At 43.2% G+C, this 15477-nt stretch overlaps 1 protein-coding gene across 4 annotated transcripts in view; it reads right to left on the minus strand.

Moving 5' to 3' along the window:
- LOC117212121 overlaps nt 1-6539 on the minus strand; it is a 47423-nt gene extending 40884 nt beyond the window's left edge. For 2 of the 4 annotated variants that reach the window (XM_033456654.1, XM_033456646.1), the window contains exon 1: nt 6409-6539. The gene's annotated coding sequence lies outside the window, so the exon portion shown is untranslated. The remainder of the gene's footprint in view (nt 1-6408) is intronic. The other 2 variants (XM_033456648.1, XM_033456658.1) reach the window with 2 other exon arrangements.
- Nucleotides 6540-15477: the final 8938 nt, after the last annotated feature.

Consider the following 15477-nt stretch of genomic DNA (forward strand, 5'->3'; position numbering starts at 1 on the left):
CGTTTCACTCTGTCTGCCGTGAACAGTCTCTGTTCGCTTTTTCGGCGGGTTCGAGCATTCCCGCGAACGATAAACATCGAGGACGTTGATCGTTCAAGTAGTAGAGATCAATAATATTGTTGTTGGTGGGTCACGTTATGGTCGATTGTTGTTTCGTTACTGGCACGCGGAGGCCGGTTTAGTGCGGCCGTGGACACTTTCGTGCAGCGTGATTTATATTTCGTAGGAAAGCGGTACGAGAGTATCGTATGCGTCGATGGCAACACCACGTAGGTGCAGCTTGATAAGCGTGAAAGTTTATGCTACGCTTCGAGACTCGATTGTTTTGCACGTCACTTTCTATTATATAATCAATTTTTTCTTTCATTTTCTTTAATTGACTTGTCATTGTCTGGTTTTTAGCCAGCCTACCGATACGTTCATCGAGCCACGTTACGCGTCTGATCGAAATCCTACGATAAAGCAAACTCGATTGAAAACGAAATTTAAAAGGGAAATTTCACGATAATTCGTAAACGAAGCGCACATGTGCGAGGATAAGCGTAAATGTAGATTCTGTGAGAAAATATCTCTTATATTACACGTTCGCGAATTAGATGCTCAACTATCGACGTTATTATTCCTACAATCTGCAGCAAAAACTATAACCCAACACGTATTATTAAAATATAAACAAGACAAGGTAATACAGAACTTTTAAACGAACCTCGCATTCAACTTGTTCGACTATAATTTTCTACATCGTCGTATAATAATGACGGCAGTGGTTTCAGAAAGAGCAGAGATAATTCACAATTACATTTGAACAAGCCGAAGATGCCGAAGCATCGTTATTGCGCCTAACTGCGGTACAATTATAACGCGAAAAACTATATGATTAATTAAAAAACTCAAAGGGATTATACACATCAGCGAGTCCTTTTTTTTCTTTTATATGCTACGTTTACGAGCATATGCGTAAAGGGTTTCACAACGTAACGATGGTATCGGGGTGTTATAGTTTTTACTACGAAACTTCGTAAATCTTTGGCTTTGTACGAGCGAAATAATTCACCCGGGTCGAGTACAACGCTGTGGTTAAGTATCGGCACAAGGTAACGCAACCCATAATTAACATGGTGCGCGGATTGCGCGCATATAAAATAGCAGTTCGTCGAAGCATGTTAATAAACCGCGCTACGCATCGAATCGTTTGGAGTCGAGGCTCGACTCTCGAAATGCGATTTCATTGCTACTCGGAGAAATCATGCGTTCCTGTTGAATCGTTGAATCGTTAAGAAGCAAAGCACAAAGATCGATGCTCGATGATACGAGAGTAAATGAAATAATACGACACGGTTATAATTGAAACGGACGTCGTTATGTTTATAGCAGAATCGTACAATGTACTTATTTATCCAGCTGTAACTGTGCGTATGGATCTTTAGTTGTCGTTGTTGCGTGAAAACCATAATTTCGTATCACTGACCCAATTCTTCGAATCTTTTCTCCTTCGTGTTATTAATTCGGAATTACTACTCGACCGACCAGGTATTTTTCGCCAATTGTCAATGCAACACGATTTACGGATAACAATTATTAAGCGTGACGTATATATCTCTTTCGAACATTTTTTGAACGAGATAATATCTATTATAGTACTGTGCGATATCGTTGCGAGTATTTCGCAGCGTGGAACGCGAAAAAGTCTACGCGTATCGTGGCGGGAAATCGAGAAGACGATCGATCCTCAACGATATCCGACTTATCGATTAAATACAAGAGGATGCAGAGACGTTTCGGGCACTTGGTGTAGAACGCGCGTATTCTATGATTATCGTAAATAAATGATAATTATACGAAGCAAGACGACCAGCGTCCGCGAAACGATATCTTGCAGGGTATCTGGATATAACGAACGCCTTAATAATTTACTGCTTAAACCATCGATACACGAACGACTGCCATAGAATGCTCAATAACATCGGTACTAAAGCTATGGAAAAAAGAATTCAGCACGATAGGAGGATGGAGAAAAAGCGCGTGGAATTAGAATGGCGTGGTAGTGGATGGAGGCGGTGATCGCGGTCGCCGATGGGGAGCGGTGCGGTTCGAAAACGGGGCCCGGAGAGCCGTTTCATCAGCTCGTCGTTTCCGTAAATCATGCGAGGCATCCTTTCACTTTTATTCCGCGGCGTGCAGAAGGAGAGAGAGAAGAAAAAGGCTCGAAAGAAAGCGTGGCCAAAAGAACGAGGACAACGGGCCAGCGGAGCAGCTCGGGGCAAGAAAAAAGGCTATCGGGGTCCTAGGGGGAGATCACGAAGCAGCAGGGTGATCCCGCGATGGAATTTAGTTAAACAGTCGTCGTTGGAGACGACGAGGACGAGGACGTTGCTCGGTCCACCCGGGTGCTTAATAAAAATCGAAGTCGTTCGTTCGTTTCTGCCCCTCGAAGCCCTCTCTCACACGTTCTACGTCGACGAAAGAGAGGAAAGGACGATTCAAGAGAGTGTCCAAAGGAGAAAACAAGAGGGAACAACCACGATGGTACCCTCGACTCACGGATGTGTGTTCCCTTTACACGGATTTTACGGGGAAGCGTGTGTTTCCTCTGGCTACACGTGTGTCCTTCTCGTGTTGTTCCGCGATGGTACACGTGTGTATATAGGTATATCTATTTCTATGTGTGTGCACGTCCGTCTCTTCGTCCGTCTGTACACGTTAGAAGAGCGCGAGGAGCGCGCGCGAGCGCCCCTTTGGCCACGAGTACGGTAGCGATACGTTTCTCCGACAAATAAATAAAACGAAACCGTAAGCGAGGGAATAAAATGTGATTTACAACGGTGGAAAGACAATGGCCGAGGCTCCGCACGATAATGTATGCGGATGGCGCGGACTGGTACCCGGGGATACTGACTTCTGATTGGTCGTGCCCCGACGCCAGCGCTACAACGGAAAGCGATAAATAACTACGAGCAGATAAAACCTTTCTTTCTGCCTTGGGCTTAGCCTGGCCACTCTCTCGCATCGGGCTTAGCACTCGAGGCTTCTCTTTTCTCTTTCTCTCTCTCTTTCTCCTCTCTCTTTCCTTTTCCGTTCCTCTATCATCTCCTCCCTTCTTGTCTCGCCTCTCCTTCGCCCTCCTTTCTCGCTTTTCTCCCTCGTCTCCCTTTCCTTTTCTTCTTTTCTCGCCGTTGTCTCCCGTTCCGCCGCTTCCATCGACCGATTTCGAATCGTAAAGGCCGGTTCGCACGAATCACGACACCCGCGATACGCCATCCCTTCTATTCTCTTCTCTTGCATTTCCACCCTCGCATGCATCGACCGTCCCGTCGATTTTTCTGCGATTTTTCCGATTTCTTCTTCGTCGATCGTTCACGCTGGATGGAACGCAGATTCGCGGAAGGATTTATTTTTCTTGCCGCGGTTCGAGGAACGGGCTTTCCTTCCGTCCGGTTTTCGTCGAACAAAGATATCACGGCGACAGGAGTGGCTCCGGTGATTTGAACGGAAGATCGAGAAAGTCTTGTCGCTCGGTTCGGCGCCGCCCGGATTCGCTTTCGTCCTTTTCTGACATTGTAACTGGTCGTAGATTGCAGCGTGGTCGTAGAACGAGGTGGATTTCACGGAGGAGGCGGTTTATCGCACTGATTTGTGGTTTGGATTATTATCTCGAAATTTTGATTTGCAGTTTGCCTTATTGTTTTACCGATATTTTGCGATCTTTATTTTACGCGCAAAGATGTAACTTTTAACCCATTTAACAAATAGATTGGCAATGTTGAGGTTTAACAGTTCAGAGAAAAGATACGCGTTTATGCGAAATTGAAATATTATTGTAGGAGTAGTAACGATAATTGACGCGAATTGTCGATACTCTGTCGTTGTTGTTCCTACTTACTCGATAATTCGCTATCAAAAACGATTAAATTCGGTCTATATAAATATTATGTAACAACGTCGTTTCCCTGTCAATCTTTTTATATCAGTCGGTTTAAATAAAAATATGCTATTACGTGCACAATAACCAACACGTAACCAGCCACATTTACATTCATATTCAGTCAATCGCTATAAAAACGTTCTTCCAACGTTCGATACGTTTTCCATGCGATTTCTCGTCACGTTTGTTCGTAGCTAACCCAAACACGACCATACTGTCGCAATCGAGGATGTAAATTTTTCCAGCAGTTTTCCTCGCTTCACCCTCGGGCCATGCTGTGACAATAGAAGGGAGAGACGGAACCAAGACGATCGATCGTTCACCGGCTCGAGATGGCAACTAAACTTAAAGGGGGACGTCAAAGGGAGACGCTCGAGCCGCCTTTACAGAAATATGATATTTTTCCCCATGGAGCAGCTTGTTAAAAAATATCGAAAAGCGAGGGTTCGATACCCTCGAAAGCGAGGAAAAGGTCCTTTCTAATTTTTCAGCGTTGCCGTGTCTCTATCCAGCAGTGTTACACCTCTAACGGCCATTATAATTTGCATCAAAAAAAAAAAAAAAAGAAAAAAAAGGGAAAAAAGACGAAAAGAACAAAGAGGAAAGAAAAAAGATATTCATTGACCACCGAATTCACTGAAATCAATAGAACAGCCTGTTCAAAGTCCTACTCTCGTGCGAATGGAATTTCCACGGGAACACGATCGAATTTCCATTTCAATCCCGCAAATGACTTTTTTACCCCCGTCGATTCGCGAGTGTTCGCGCTCAGCTTGGGCCGATAGCCAATTTCATAGAATCCCGTTTGGCAACGTGTCGCGCACGAGTGCCAACATTTTTCTTTTCATCGATCTCGGCCGCCAGTCAGAGAGGATTTAATTAAAAATCGCGAGTTACCGAAGCCATCCGATGAAAAACGTGGAAACGTCGCGGAGGGGCGAGTGTCGGAGAAGGGATAACCCAGGTCGATTTCAAATATTTTGCGCAAACGAGTCAGGAAGGGACTCCGCGACCGGATAGGTATAGAGATGCAATTATTTAAAACAGCAATCACGGAAATGAAAGAGCGGATTGAATAGAGAGCCACCAGAAGCTCGGTGAATATTCGAACGGCTTTCCCAGCTGGAAAAATTCTCTAAAGGCTTTCCTTCCGGGCCGGCGAACAGCAATGCAGATCAAAAATCAAACGTAACCGTGGAGTTGCTCGTTTTTTTTTTCACCCCCGGTCTTTTTTCTCGTCCCACGTTTCTCGTTTCGAGCAGAGAAACTCGCGCACATGTGCGTTTGCGACACCCTCGCTTTTAATCTTCAGTGTTTTATTTGCTATCGTAACACGCGTGCAGCGTGTATCGGAGGAATCGATGGGAAAGATTCGTGTTACGCGTTCGAAGACGATTGTAAAAATGTTTGAAACGAATGAAAGGTCTTGTTGAAAATTATGTCACACGGATCACATTGAAACATCAAATTTCGTTTTTGAAAATGACAGTAATCGGTATTAGAAGTGGGAAGATCTGTGATTGCATCGGCGGATCAACAACCTTTTAACCGGTATACCAAATTTTCTAATTCATCTTAATCAAATACGTTTACTTGTCAATCTTTATAAATTGTTCATTCCGATGCTCCATGCGTAAAATCGCTGAAGATGGACATTGTCTATTTTTCTTTGTATTTTTATTCGTCGTATAAACGAATACTTTCATATATAGTTCTCTAGCGTTTAATCTACTTATATTCGATCAGGCGGCGGAATTGTTTGCCTTTTTCCTTGGATCTCGTTACGTTGCGTACCATTACCGCTGTACCTTTTACCGGAACCATTGTGCGCAACTAATGCGCCGGAAAATGCAACACGCGGAAGGGATTTTTATTTGTTCGTTAGCGTGCCGTGCGCGTTACTTGATTGTTCGGCCTGCTTTGTTCGTAAGGGAGCAGGCTGATTATTATCTTCTTATTGAGCTTCTATGTAGTTCGTAGGTTACACGTTGTACGGAGATTTTCTTTTACGAATGTCAATCGCGTTTCTGGATAATCGTAAATAGCTTTCGTTTGGGTCTCTTTTTCATTCCAAGCACAATGGCAAATCTCGACTAATTTATTCTTTTCTCACGTGCCGATCCCGTTATATATAACAGATATATCGATTATATCAAACGTTGTCTCTTTGGACGATCCGAAGAAAATTCCTCGACGATTGATTTACTTTAAAAAAGTTTCGTTCATCGTTGCATCGATAGCAAAGGTATCCTTGACAAAATCACTAAATGTACGTTGGTTTCCTTTAAAATTCTCCACGATACGCTTTCCAATACGTACAATGTCGACTACGCGAGTCGCGTTTGTGTAATCGAGGGATCATCTCCCGGGCGTTCAACTTTTCACGCAGTTCGACGCGAAATGATATTAAGTTTATTGTGGAAGCATGATCGATGGTCGGTCGAACGATTACGCCGATTACGAAGAAGATCCCTGTATTTACTCACACGAGACGGACACCCCTGATCAAGGTTCGAGAACGACCTTTGCCACCTTTCCCTCCCTTGAATCTGCCCTCGGTGACTTCTGCCGCCTTTTACCGGACCCTCTTGAAAACTGGCTGTCGCCTTTTGTGTTTGCCTCGCACCAGTGAGAAGGCAACCCTCCCCCGGTATTCGCTATTGACCCTGATGATTGATCATTTTGATTTGATAATAGGCTATGATAGCATCGACGTAGAGTAGGCGGAGACCGCCGATAAAATGCTTGCGATATTCTGGACGCTCTTTGGTAAATTAACGTGGAAAATATCGCGATTTCTGCTTTCAACGTATTACCAATCGTTGGTGTAGATTTCTTTGTACTAAAGTTTCACGCTATGGATATTAATACAACGATTCCTTATTTTACATTACCATTGTAATGGAATAATTATCTATTTGATCGCATCTGCCGGTTTTAAGAACTTGACGATTTCTTCGCAGCGATTTTATTTCTATAATATTTATTGTACGATAATGGAGCTAACAATGCTCGTCAAAATATTCGGGTATTCTATGTTAATCGCAATGATAAAATCAGCATCATCGTCAAGTCGAATATTCTCGCAATATTACATTCGAAAATAATCGAGTCGTAGCTCTTGGTTCTTGAAAGCTAATCACGGTTCCTAATTGTTGAAAGAGATGCTACAATTAACGTCGATATCGGTCATGTTCTTCTCCAAACGATCTTTCAAGCCATGCCTAAAATATAAATTTTCATATAAAATTAGCAGAAGCCCCACAAATTTTTAAAGCTCGTTGAAAGCTTCTTAACTCGTCGCTAACAAATCGCGTAAGAAATGCATGGGCTAGGATTTTGCCAACAGTTCTTCTCTTTTCTAGAGGCTTCGGGTATCGGGGCTTTAATATTCTTCGACAAACGTTCCACCCCTGAAGACCAGCGAGACGAAAGGGAGAGTTTTCGCTCTGGTCGCCTCGCGGTTCGCTTCGAATTTTAATAACTCGGAGAATGCTCAGAATCCAATAATGTCCCCCGATCGACTCTGCTCGTACGAGTACGCGCTTTTCTTCGCGTACGAGTCGCCAGATTCGCCGGCTTATGCCCCTCAGCCGCTTCGGTGCCCGTTATATCCGCTTCTCTTTCTAGCTTCTCTCGCGAATTCTCCCTTGGACCTTCTTCGACCCTCGATCTCTTACGTACGACCACTCCCTCGCCTGGAACTGCTGGAAATCTCATATTCTGGAATGACGACGCGACTTCGACCCCTCGATTCCCCACCCCTTCGTGTCTTTCCGTGGATATTCTTCTTTCTGGCACCGAAATGTTCGCCATACCGCCGTTCCAGCCTCGATTATGAATAAATTTCGACCGTGTTTCTCGAGATACGGACGGTTTCATAGTTGATGGCAGATGAATTGTTTGGTAGCTGTCTTGGAGGCCGGGGAACGTTCGCCTCTCTCGCTTGGTTTCGACGTAATACGAGTTCTATGGTATTTTATATAGGAGCTTAGGTCGTGGATATGGTAAATTACACGAATCATATGGCGAACCAAAGTATAAATTATAACGCGAGTTATGTTATAAATGATATTTTAATTGCGTAAATAAATGCCTGTTTTAGGAGGTAGAAAGTTTTGAAGAAATTAGATTTGTGCATCGAGAATGCAGAAAAATTCGCGTTTCTTTCGATGTATTATCGTTTCGTCGACGACTTGCGGTTTCCCTCAATTAAAATGTATTTTACAATTTGTTCGGTTGATTTTTGATCGATGGTTGGTACTTGGTGGAATTCTAAAGTAAATTCTAAGTCCTTTATTCGTAGTTTGTGTATTTGTTGTGTAACTATTCCATCTGAAACGAACAATAAGATTCCACGAGGAAATAAAATTTGCATTCCTCTCGAAAAATTCGAAACGTTTGTTTCTTTGCTACGCGCTCAACGGAATCATTAAACCGTGAAAGCTAAATTACCAACGATACCACCGTTTTTCTCTGTACGATCGGTATGCGATAGATCTCTCGAAGAAACTCCTTTCCCTATAGTGATATTTCGCCTGCATATTTGTCACGGCCGATGCTCATGGTACCGAGCCAAGCATTCCGGGATCAAACTCGAAACGACTAAAATTCGAATAAAACCGTCATTGTGTCCGCGCCAATTGCGAAAACTTTCTCGTAAAATTCTCCTTTACTTTAAGAGACAATAAATGGCTAAAAGCCATCGGAAAAACTATTTCGCGTTTAGTCATCGCCGAGTAACGTTAAAATCCGGAAGCCGATAAAACTGGACTTACTACCTTCGCACGTAAGATCGGCTCTTTCATTTATAACGCAAAAGCACCTAAATGAACTTGATGAATCAAACTATATATTAATTACATTCTTAAACGAACTCCTAAACTACAAGATCAAAGATAAAAATTGTACGTACTGCATAAAGCGACACAAGAAATCCATGTGGATATACTTGGGACAATGTAGAGTAGAGAGAGTTTTTCCTACCAGATAATTTTGTTATGAATTCCAAATTTCTTCTCCAGATATCGACAGTAATTTACCTCACTTTAATTCATTTCCTACGAAAGAATTGCCAAAGCTGCAGAATTCTTCTAAGCTCATTTTCTCTTGAAATTCTTAGATCTACCTGGAACGCGTACCGATTCCAAAGTTTTGACCGATTTTTTCTCAACCTGCAACTATTTCGTTAACAAACTTCCTCGTGGTAAATCTTGTCGACTATATTCACCCTAATTTCCACTACTCCCCCTTATGCTGCCCTCATCTTCGTCGCTCTAGCCCTTTTTCCATCTCTTTATCCGTGTTTCTCAGTCGTAGTCGGAGCCTTCGCGAAGAGGATCAGCTCTGCGACGAAGGTGAAAGACCATCGGGGATTTCGAGGGTAGTTGCACCCCGAACGATAGATTTCCAGAGCTCTCTGATCAGGCAGAAGGGAAGGGGGAGGGGTTTACGTGGAACGCGAAGTCGCTCGCGATAGAGTCACTCTCGTCGATGTCCCGGAACGAGAATGGCGAATCGAGGATCGTAGAAGAAAAAGAGAGGTTCGATGGGGACTGGAGGGGTTCTCGGAATAAGGTAAGGATAATCGAAGCAATCGAACGCCGCTGCCGGGCTATAGACGAGGGCGTTGGGCCGCGAAATGAATTCCACCCTTGCAGCTCGAGCGGGGCTGGAAGAAAGCGAGCGCCCTCGCGCTATCGCACACGTATGCACGGACACATGGTCGCCGTGAAACGACGCTCCGGGCTGCTCGGAGAATGATAACGTCGCGCTAGAACGAAGATTTGTGAATACATTAGAGAAAATGCACGGCAGTCGGAGGAAAAAGAGGGTGAACTGTGAGGGATAGCGGGTTCCTCGGGGGAAACGCCTTGGAATCGTCTTCTGCTGGTGTATTTATCTTCTTAGGATCGCTTACGACTCGTGGCGAGTCAACGAACTTGGAACTCGGCCCTCCCTGGTATTCCAGGAGAGATTGTCGCACCCCGAGACAACAGACGAGGGTTGTGAGCGTTCTTTGATTGCTACGAACTTTCGGCGATGTGTAACAGTGTTATTTGTATGGCGGTGGACTTGACATTTGGTGAGGAAACGGACAGAGAGAATGGAAAGTTTCGTAATAGTAGAGAGTTTCGTGGTTTTGAGTTTCGAACGTGTATAAATTGGCTGAAACGGGTTGTTCGTTACGTACGATATGCTAAGTTTCGCGATTAAATTAGAATTGCAACTTTTCTACGTTTCTGCGACCGTGTAACTTTAACGAGCAACTTAAACTCATAGTCTGCTGTGATTCCATAAATAGATAGCAAATACTACGTCTAATTACCGATTCGTTATTAATTTCCATTCTTTTGATCGAATACCGAATTCGAATACCAGATTCGAATAGGAAATTCGAACGATACGTAGAAATGCTAAATATCAAATTTAAGTGGCCATTTCAATAAACGTTGTTTAAAATATCGCCATTAAGAATCAAGCAATTTATCTAAATACTTACGAACGATAATCTACGTATCGTATACACTGGCGTGTGGAACAAGTAGATCGCGAATCAATTTGCGCTCGTTTAAAAAGCTTGTTAGCGCCTGGTAGAGATCGTTTGTTCTCGGTCCCAGTTCTATCATCCTCGAGGACGCCTAATTCTCAGCTGGACGAAGCGATCGACTGGATCTAAATTGCCCCCGTTACTCTCGTTTCACGAGGCTAGACTCGGAACGTTCAAAGGGCAACGTGTTTCGCGACAGTGATAAAAAGAGTCGTCGGTATTACGAAGGTGGAGACATCGTTTCGTGGGTCTGGGTCGAACGTGTTTCCCTTCTCTGTTATTTCTCGAGGGCCACCTCCGCCACTTTCTTGCTCGCGCACTCTCCTGGCGAGAGACTGATGGCGGTTTATATTACGCGGATTCATATTACCACCAATTAAACTCCTATACTACCTCGAGCCTGTGGTGTTCATACGTTATACTGGGGGATACGGGACGTTGGTACCTGGTGCACGATTCTTCTACACGTTCGCGTTTAACGTTTTCTAACGGGTGTTTCTACTCGATCTCTATTCCAGGTCCCGTGTTTAAGATTAGACTGCGGATTTTGGTGCATTTACGAGGAACTCGAAAGTGCAAAGTTGTACACGATACGAATATCTTTTAACGAAACAGTTGTTTTCAGCGTATGTTTAAAAATAGGAATAGGCATAAGAATCAGCAGTCGAGTTATGACAGATAAATATACGATTTTAGAGATTTGTAGATGTCTCGTGGAATCCGGTTTAAGAATGATCTTCTGTACGCTGGTGATTAATATCTTATCTTCTCCTGTGTCTATCTTCCGAGCAGCTTATTCGTTTCGTCTCTATCCATGAATTTTAATTCTGTGGATTTTTTGAACACCGTTCGCATACATATTTCACGATCGTGACACTCGAGGAATGCAGATTGTTCGATTCAGTTGGTCATTAGTCGAAGAATCGACGGTGTTGCTTAGTCCCCGTGTATCGGTTTCAGTTCATTATCGCAATTAGAAGAATGTTTGCTCCTTCGGAAATTACCTGGCGACCTTTGCGTGCAACGATTCCGCTTGCGAAAAGTCCCCTGGGCGAGGTGACTCGCAATTATTGGCAAAAGTCATGCAGTCAGAACGAACGAAGAAGAGTCAAGGAGGGTCAATGATTTCGATATCTTCGTTAATTCTCTCCTTATCGCCGTTCTTACGGAAACGAAAGGCTATCCGAAGTTTCCTCTTTCGATAAAGAGTCAACGTAAAGAGCCAGGTGAAACGTAAGCCCAGCGATTGAAAGCAGTTTCATATTTTTCAGTATCCTCAAAGATTTCGTGACAATATCGTTTAGAAAATTACCCAAAGGATATCTCACGTTAGATATAATGTTTTTATCCATCTAAGTTTAGATTTCAGCGTAGAAATTAGACAATTTGATACTAATTTTAGCTACGAAATATTGATTCGAATATTATTTAGAAAAATATTACTACTTCGATCGTCGACTTTCCAACTTCCTAACGCAAATTCACTTTGTAATGTCTTGTTTCGAATATCGTTGCACGTCGTTCAGAGTCACCCGGTGTGTATGGATGCGAGGATACCACCGCGCGAGAGGAGACATTAATATTAAGCGTCCCCACTCGGGCAGCACAAAGATCGCCGATAAGATTTTTATAGTACGACCGGGTGGCGGCAGACTCGCGCATTGCCAAATCGCGCTAAGCTTCTTCGTCTTAAATTTTACATTGACCAATATTACACGTCACCTTTTTTTTGCATCCTCCTGACTGTTCAGAAATTAACTTTTTAAGTCAAACTGATCAATTTCTTCGAGCTTAATCTTTTAATTAAGATTAAAAAAAGAAAAAAGAATCGCATATCAATCGCGCGTTTTAGTAATAAAAATTTTTTGAAATTAAGATTAAGAAATATTCGGAAGGTCGATCGATTTAACTTGCGAATGCTATAAACAGTTCGAAGTATTTATAGAAATATCCATAGTCTAGCGATTTCTTAGTTACAAAGATTCTACGAAGCAATATACGAAAGCAAAATTAAACGCTTCTGTCCGAGTTAAATTATCCTACTCCTGCGTCCTTCGTCACTAAGAACTTCCTCGACCTCCAGCCTCTCAGAGAACGTATTCGTTTCATCGACTAAATTTCCAGTGAGGAAGTTGCCAGCCGAAAGATTTATTTTAAGAATCTCTGGCCCGTGACGTGGAAGGACTCACTGACCGTCGGAATGTCTTCGGCACGGAATTATCCTGCCGGATTGAAATGAGTTCTAAGAATCGGGGTACGAGAATTGGCTCGCTCCGGTACCGTTCTAGAGAGTCTAGGAAATTAATAGCTCTTCTATTGTTCAACCTGCTAATTTTAGATGAAATGTTTTTATACATATTTTTCTCCTTATTCTTATTGTTTCGTTCATTGGAATTATCTCATCGGAAGACGTTGATTTTCGAGTATCGATCCACTCGGTGCTGACTGAAATAAGTAAATGCGCTTTTTAAGCAATTTGAATTGCAAAATTCTTGTGTAATTTTCGTTCTAGAATTTCTATTGCCGCATAAAAGAAGGAGCAATACGTTTGCTTCGATAGTGCAAGAGATTTCACGAATATTGCATAACGGAGGATTCTACGTTTTTTTGCAATGACTATTTTAACGTGTTTGGACTTTCACGGTGATAGATTTGCATATTTTCTCTGGTTATGGCGTGTAACCAACGAAATAGGAGAAAAGTCGTAAACGTAGCTTTGTAAATCGAGGTTTGAATCGCTAACTACATCAACTATCGTCTAACAAATTTAGAAAAGAGAAAACTTTACGAAATTTGTCATTTATACAAAATGCAACGGCACAAACTACCAACGTTTTTCTCGAATCTACGCTTTAATTTTTTGTTTCGTTCCTAAATAACAAACTAACAAAAAAAAAAAGAGAAACGACAAAAGTAAAATGACTGTCTCTGAAATTCACGTGGACGATCCTGGCCGAATCCTGGCGATTCGATCTTGGCCGGAGAATCATAGTCCGGCCAGTCTGACGAGGAGGAAGCTATCGGCTCGAGACACGAGAATTCAGCGCTGGACTAGCCCGAAGCTTGTTCGGGATTGAAAGTTCACTGGCATTGGAATTATCGTGAGGGCAACGATACGTGCGAATCACGTCGCGAGTCACGGCCCCTTTCGTGACCGGCGCTCGTGAATGCCGATGGGCGTATTCGTGTATACGTCCGAAAGGGAGAATCGATCTGAAAAGATCGAGCGGACTGTCCGTACGGAGGCATCGGTAGCTGCCTTCTCTTATTGATTAACAGAACGTTACGCCTTCGCTCCAACGTTTCGAACGTCGATCACCTTTGAATCGGGTGATGATCGTGCGACGTCTCATCGTGATCGAGTTGACGGCAGGATTTTGTCTCGTAATTGGAATTTTGATGGGATAGATACGTATTGGGTTGATGCATGTGAAACCGTTTTTCCACATAAGAGTTCGATCGAGACGGTTTCTTTGGAACCTCGTATTAAACCATAGATTCTCTCCTTGAAATCGTATTTGCAGTGCATATAGAGAAAGTATTTTTTTAGCAGGTCTTATATCTCGTTGTCAATTTCTTTTTTTTTTCCAGTTATTTGAAGATACGATTAAATGGTACGAAATTTAATATACAATAGAACTGTACACATTAGTGCACGGTTAACTGGACTTTTGTCCATCGAGTACATTCGTCTGAACGCGATCTTCTATTGTGCGAACGAAAAATAATAAGCGGCGGACAAAACGGATGAACTCGTATTACGTAAATTTCGCGGTTATATCAACTGTTTGCCCCCACAAGTTCGGACAAACGGAGTTTTACTACAAAATTTCACGCGTTCTCCGTTCGAATGCAACGTCGCGCGTAGCCGAAGGTGGGTCCGTAACATCGTTATCATCGCCGGACGTGTAAAAGTCAGCCCGTTTCGTAGCGCACTTTGAAATTTCGAATCACGTCGCAGAGACGCGGCCGTTGTGTCCGCGATCCTTCGCGATCGGTTGTAAACGCCGCGACGTAATTTGTGGAAATTCGCTTTATGGCCGTACGCGATCGGTGTTCGATCCAAGCAACCTCGACAACGAACGAGCTTTTCACCGTGAATGTTACTCGAAGTTGGCAGAATAGTCGAGAACCGAACATCGATCCTGTACTTACGTAACGAAGTCAAGAAATCAACAAAAATTGATCGGTTCGACTCCGTACAGGCCCGCACGTATTTCTCTATAAGCGAGCATCATCAACGAATGTTTCTCTTTTCCACGAACGTTCGCCCTCTGTAAAAGCCTCGGCAACCACCACTGTGGTGTCTAACTTTTCATTCGTCCGCTAAGTTTCTTTCTTTATTGGGCGACTGTGCCGCAACGAAAGCGTTTAGCTTTCGAGGAAGAACTTGGTGAAGATAAATAAGGAGAAGCGACGGCGAAAAGGAGAGCTGACCGTGCGACAGAGAAAAGGGGAGAGGGTGGAATCTGTTCGCGAGGGAAGCTGAATAAAAGTGGAAGAGCGAGAAAGAGGAGAAGCGCGAAGCAAGCAAGTGGCCCTTTTGTAGTCGTTGGGTGATAATTTTTAATCAGTGCGCCCGTTGGTCCACCGTGAACGAACTCGTTCCTTTGTGCTCCTTTCGCGGGCAACTGGCCAAGGAAAGGTATTGACCCAGACCAAAGGCTTCCAGGCGGAAGGACAAAAGTTTCGGGATAATTGGAAGTGGTCGGACGCTGCGGACCCGAAAATGCATAATCGTGCCGCGCTGATTTTCAATGGGACCCGGCGTTATCTTTGAAATCGTGGTTTTAAGGGCTCCTTAGAGGCTCACGATGTTTGTTGTTAATTTAGAAGGCGATCATCCGTTTCAAGTTGCATTAGATGGGTTATTCGCAACATTTTTTGTCGCTTTGCTGACAACGGCGTAAGATGTAGATCGAAATAAGATGTAGATGCTTTTAATTGACCAAATATATATTTATTCTAAGATCGCTATAAGCTACATAGCTTACAAGCGAGAAAA

Source organism: Bombus bifarius, unplaced genomic scaffold (assembly GCF_011952205.1).
Source record: "Bombus bifarius isolate JDL3187 unplaced genomic scaffold, Bbif_JDL3187 scf7180000007970, whole genome shotgun sequence".
In the NCBI taxonomy this organism is placed as follows: Eukaryota; Metazoa; Arthropoda; class Insecta; order Hymenoptera; family Apidae; genus Bombus; species Bombus bifarius.